At 40.6% G+C, this 6,424-nt stretch overlaps 1 long non-coding RNA gene across 1 annotated transcript; it reads right to left on the bottom strand.

Moving 5' to 3' along the window:
* Positions 1-2,904: 2,904 nt before the first annotated feature.
* On the bottom strand, positions 2,905-5,984 carry LOC111273922 (uncharacterized). The gene is made up of 2 exons (XR_002688115.2): positions 5,769-5,984; positions 2,905-5,522 (listed from the first exon to the last, which is right to left on the bottom strand). It is a non-coding gene; the product is annotated as an uncharacterized LOC111273922 (long non-coding RNA).
* Between the last annotated feature and the right edge of the window lie 440 nt (positions 5,985-6,424).

The following is a 6,424-nucleotide window of genomic DNA, read 5'->3' as shown; positions in this document are numbered from 1 at the left end:
CAAGCGGTATTGCCCATTGCCGAAGGGGGTATCCGCGCTGAGGAGTTTCAGTCCCCACTACAAAAAAGGGTGTGCTCTCCTCTCATGTTCAGTTAGCCAGCTCGCTTTTTCACACTCGTGTGAGCGCATAAGTAAACACATACATGTATTTACATATTGCGTTTCTAGTGTATATTGATGGCCTGCATACATGCTCGTAGACCTAACATATGTAGCAATAGGTTTTGCGGTTAAATGGGAAACAGGATCTACGGGGCAACGCTATCAGGATATGCTAGCGCAGAAGAAGAAAGAAGCGCAATATCCATTTGTCATAAGCGATGATTATGACGATAGCAGCGTTAATAGATAGGGTTGAAGGGGTTCGGGGGAGAGGTGAATGAAGTTGTTACGGAAGTACGGCGGCAAATATAGCGTTGTTACAATATTGGTTTTCAAAAACGCATCACGCAGCGGCGGAACGTTTTTGCCACCGCTCGTATGTCAAGTGCCATTACTGACGACTTCATGTGTTGTCTGTGAGATAAAACTCATATAAATAAGTAACAAAAGTGCGCTAAAGCGCCTTATGATCCGCTTAGCTTTTCAACAACCTGATGCGTCAATGGAGTCACCTGGCGAACAGCCGCCAGATTCGGTATTTATTGCTACGGTAAACAGCTTCGTTATGCAACGGCAACAGAGTACCAAGCTGGCCAACTGAGTGGCCTATTGACAGAAGGTACTATCACTGTTCAATATGTCATGAAATAAATCCAAATTTATTTTAAACCTGGATATGCATACAATGATCGACATGGTTAGCGGCGATGATGCGAACGAATGGGAACCTTTTAACATGTTGAATTAAAAACACTCTCTCGTGTCCGTTCAGTTTCTACAGAACTTACCAACTGTTACTGTTAATAGTGTTCGAGATAATCGGCTTTCGTCACGAAAAGAACTAACATATTCACGTTTGTCAATAAATATACAATTCCCAGAAAGGCAGTATTGGAAAAAGGATGTTGTCAGGTAAAAATGGGCCACCTGCGGAGCAAAATTGTTTGTACAGACAATAGATAAACGAAGACGTTATGATAAGTCTTACATTACGATTACTCGCAATACATAACCTTGGTTGGTGCCGTTTATGTGTTTGTATTTGTTAATCTTAGCGTGTAACTTGACCTGCAAAAATGGCAACCTTGACTGTAATTACGAAGTCGACTCGAAGACTAGTAGAAAAACGTATGTTTTACTCGAGTCAAACAAAAAAGCTAATCCCACTACACCAAATCTATTTACATGTATGTTAAGGTCAGATACTAGTACCCTTAGATCTATTGCTATATATGCGAGTTTTTTTCTCCTGTATATTCTCCCGTATTCTTTTGAAGAATAAACATACTTATTTCACCTAGGCTATGTTACTTCGATAAGGATAAGCGATAACGGACGTGACACACATATGGTATATAGGACGTCCTGGTGTCAATCTGCGAATCCTTTCGTCCGCGGGGTGACATCGGCGAGAGCTTCTTTTGGGCCTACGTTTTTTGTATTCTGTTTATTCGCTTAAGAAGACTTTGTCCTCCTCTTGGTGCTGTCTCGCTTCTGCTGGAACTTTCGAGGCAAAACGAAAATAAGAAGGGCACTAGCTATATATTTCTAGAGTGTTTCTTTTAACATACGGGGTGTTTGGGAAAATATAGTACAACATTGATTCCTCTTATGTACAATCTGTATTTATATAAAAAAAATTGACAAAAAATATATTTTTTTGTAAAAGAAAAAATATATATATATATATATACAGGCGATAAACGTTAGTGATTTTTTTACATGTGCACGTACATGTTTGTTTATTCACTGCAATTAATGTTTCAACCAAACCTTTAATTTGGAGTTAAAGGGGTTTACAAGTCTTTAAAAAATTTGTTCACTAAGTTCACGTTTCAATAGTCGATGTAAATAAAGAAATAACGTTAGAATCGTTGAAGCTTAAATACGTCAGGTATAAAAAAAAACCAACATTTAAATTAAGCGTAGACCGAGCTAAAATCAATAGGTTCTGAAGGCGCAAAAATTTCAAACCGGTTGATCGTTGCAGTTTATATGGACCACCGAATTTAAGATGAATTTTACTTACTTCGACTATAACTGCTACTTCTTCGCCAATTTCTAAAATAATAAAAATAAAAACTTCTGGCACCATTTTGACAGATATATCAATCGTTTTAGTCTAGTTCATTTTAATATAAATTGAAGATCTACCATGCTTTTTCATTGGCTTTCCAAGATCCTTATGGAGATTGGCAATGACGTAAGCCGTCAACCTTGGGCAAGCTGGAAAGCTTATTACTTTTGTAGGACTTCGTCTGCTACCAAGCCATGAGGCAGTAACTGATTTTCATTGACTCATGCTTAGAATACGAACTTCCCACCTTTGCTACAATAGCCGTTCTATAAGGAACTAGGCTGTCCTAGCGCGAAAAACAGCTGACGATCGCATACGACAAACAGTACATCAAAATTTGTTCCAAATCATCTCGAACATTCTATATTACCCTTCTAGTTAATATCTTACTACAGCCGCGCTCTTGACATATTTTGGCGAAAGCTAGCAAAGTCCATATTGTGACCCCACTCAGAGAACAGCAGGTTATTTTGCATGATTCGTATTATCTCGAGTTTTAGCGAAAAGGAGCCTGATATTGCTATCATACCGCGGTAAACTAGTAGACCTGTGTAATATCACGACGTCGTTGTCATATTAAGAGTTGTTAAAAACGTTATCTAAACCACTTGTAAAATTACCTAATTATTAACGGAGATCTACTCAGATTAGCTGGCCAACATCCTTCTATCTAAGATGCTATCTCTAAACAGAGCACATGTTAAAAAAAACCTATACACGTAACATACGCTTTGTTTAGAACTAGGATATGCTCCAGAAAAATTTATTTTTACACTTGTGATCAACGCTTTCGAGACCATTTATCCAATGAAACACCTTTCCTTCAGGAGTTTTTACTTGCAAGCTCTCAAATTTGCCTAAGGGTCCTTTCTGTCTTGTTGATATCCTTTTCGTTGACTGACTATACCTTGCCACTGCTGTTCACAATTGCCCACGTTGGCGTTGCCGGGCGCTCACGTTTTCGCGTGTTGGCATATCTTGATCGTCTGAAAGACATTTGGGTGAGGTTGCGTTAGCTGGTGCTTTGTTGCTTCGTCCGTCGCCGTTCAAATGGTGCAGGTAGCGGTGTCGGCAGAATCTGCATGACGACTCCACTTTGCGGCAGGATTACCGCTGTATGTTTATAGCGTTTCCTTGGCCCACTTGGCAACACGCAGTCAGAGCGAACCCATACAGAGAGATAGAAAGCAACGTTTTGGACCGAGGGGCCTCTGGAGCATGAAGCATCCTTCGACTACGTTCTTGCAACGACAAAGGCTACAGTGAAGTCAGTCACGCCATGATCCCTAGTTTATTTTGCTTTCCCTCTCAACGAACACTGGAGAAACGCCTGAACAAAATAAACAAAAGAGTCAAGAGTTCACCGAACCTTCACCCCTTACTTTCCTCCTGAAGTCGACGTCCTACCGCGCTCAGTACACGTCGCAACTCCTGTTGCTGCTGTGCCAACCCTTCCACGATTTCGTTGCTTTACTTCAGAGAAGAGCTCTAAACTAAGCTCATAGCTCTCGAAACGACAGCTTCGACTGCGTGTTACTCTCGTTGTCTGCCGCAGTTGGCCTTCTTCCTCTCCACCCAAGATCAACAAACGCGGCGGCGACTGGCCACAGGGCGAATGCTGCTGTCAGGCAGCAACAGCGGCAAATAGAGCGGGGCGTCGGGGAAGATCCCGGACCAGTTTCCACAACTGGAGTCTCTGGCCGGTAGTGTCGGCGGTAGCGGCGACGGCAGAAATTTGGATACTTGAAATGTACGTTAGCGTGTAAGACACAGCTGGCGTAGGCGTGTTCGGATATATGCGTAAGTGTGCTTCTTCGTGAGCACGAACTGCTTTCTGCGAATAATATTTCGTCTGCTAGACAAAATATACACCGTTTGCAAAATACGTTTGGAAGTTTCTGTTGGTTTTGGTTGTATTGTGGTAGCATTTGCTATGGCCGAGTGATTCCCCTTTCCTTCGATTCTATAACTCAGGAACATTTTGTAGAGATCACAATGTATCACAAGTAGTGGGCTAACAGGTAAAATGTTCGAAAAGTATCGATAGGTTTCAGGTTGTAAGGGATTTACTGTGTCAATCACAACAGTTTACATTTTAAAGCTAAGTAACCAAACGTAATAGATATAAGTCTAGGTAGCAGACCGAGAGGAAGGCACAACTATTCTATGTATCATACTGCTATTCTAAATATTGCGCATGAAAGCAAACAATTTTGCTAAACGACCCTATCATTTGATGGCCATTTCAGCGCCCAGCTGGACGCGTGGAGAGGGCGCTCTGAAATAAACACCTATTAACACGCCTAACATTTTTTTCGTCATCCAAAGCGATAGATTAGTGCAAGGGATGTACATAGAGCGATCCAACATAAAGTTTGAAGAATCGAGATAGGGTTCGCTCGAATGCCTTGTTGTCGTTGTTGAGCATGATCAAAGTATGTCAGTTAACAATAGAAAAAAAAACCTACAATCAGTGTGTAGTCTACGATGAATAGGCTTTCATGTTATTAACAAGGTGTATCGCTTTACGGCGCGTTATCTGGGGCCAGGCTATCATCAGTTGGTATAACGGGGATACACAGGGCTGAACAGAAATTGGATTAAGGAAAAATTGTTAGTTTAAAAATGGACGAAGGACACTTAATAACGGAAAAAAACGTTGGTTCACAGTTGATACGAGCTCGACATTTCTCTAATTGTGTACTTCGGTTGTTGCACTGTAATCTTACCTTTGCCCAACTCTACATGCACACAGACAGATTTTTTGATAACTGCCATATATATGCAATGCATGATAGTTATTTAACTGTTAATTTTAGCTTGTCAAGTATAGTTTTATTATACCTTCTGTTGAGTAAACCAAGTATGGCTTTTTGCGTGAACGATATCTACTTTACCGGATTAGTGGCGCAATTGTAAAAACAATCCTACTTATGTGCACAGTCACAGTTCTCTAAAAAAAGGTTTGCTTGATTGAGTTTAACTATAATACCTTTTCTATGGGCCTTAGTATGTCGGGCTGGCAGTTTTGTTTTTTTTTTTACTAGTTACATACTCAAGCACAACAAATTGGATGAGGAGTTACTGTAGCGCATTATATACATTAAGCACATTTATAATTACATTTTAACAACGGCTCCCCTTCGAATGTCGGCACGGTTTATCATCGTCTAGTTCCCGTCGCATTATTGCAAATAATACGTTATGTACTTTGGGATGCATACATTATCAAGGCAATTTGGGGGGCTTATTCCATGCTACAGCTCCCGAGAGACATTTAAGGCTCTGACAAAAGCGCGGTCGTCCTTCCATGAGCAATAGATAGCTCGTTCAAATCTAGTACCTGTAACACAACCAAAAAAGCATGGGACATAGCAAGATTCATCGAAAAATATCTCTCCATTCCGATCCACTCATGTGCTCAAGGCTGTATGTCCTTAATTATAGAAATAATTTTTGTACAACTGAGAAGACTTTGTAAAACAAAGAAAATGAGGAGAGGCCAACGCGTCCTATTCATAGCACACACGTCGAGATAAACAATTCATATCTTTTTGGCATATGCCATACAATAGAAAAATCAAGTTACCGGCTCGTCATGACGATGATCATCATGCGTTTCGTGTTCACGATGCGTCCATCGTCAACAAAATAAATTAAATCGATGAACGACGCATACCGAATGTGATACTATTTACTGTGTCGTACTATTGAAAAATAGGCACTAGTTAAACGTCGGTCGCCGACCACGAACAATTCGTATCTACCATCGTAATACGGACGATAAACTAACTTAGTGTTTACATTGCCCCTTATAAACATCAGCTGCAAGCGCTAGTTGCCAACCACATGAATGCAAGTAAGATCGAACGTGCTGTACGTGTAGGTAAACATGCAGGTATGACATGTGCCGGCTAGCAGCCGCCATGGAAAGGGCACGATAGCGCCGCCAGACGGCAGCCACTGAAGTGGTAAATGCGTACAGGGAGAAAACTCTCGTATTTACGTAAAGCACTGCTAAAAGGAAGGCGCATTTGGCACAAAGTGATCATCAGGCATCTGAGGTACCCAAAATATCTCAGCAGTCATCGTTTATAAATGAACTAGTATCCGAGCTTTCTGTTTAACCTAGCACGTCCTGACACAAACCCACACACATGCATACATATATATATATATATGTGTATATAATATTTTATTAATTATTATATACATGTATTTTAATAATAAATAAAATACTACATT

This window comes from Varroa jacobsoni, unplaced genomic scaffold (assembly GCF_002532875.2).
Source record: "Varroa jacobsoni isolate VJ856 unplaced genomic scaffold, vjacob_1.0 scaffold_235, whole genome shotgun sequence".
Lineage (NCBI taxonomy): Eukaryota > Metazoa > Arthropoda > Arachnida > Mesostigmata > Varroidae > Varroa > Varroa jacobsoni.
This window is presented reverse-complemented; position numbering and strand designations above follow the sequence as displayed.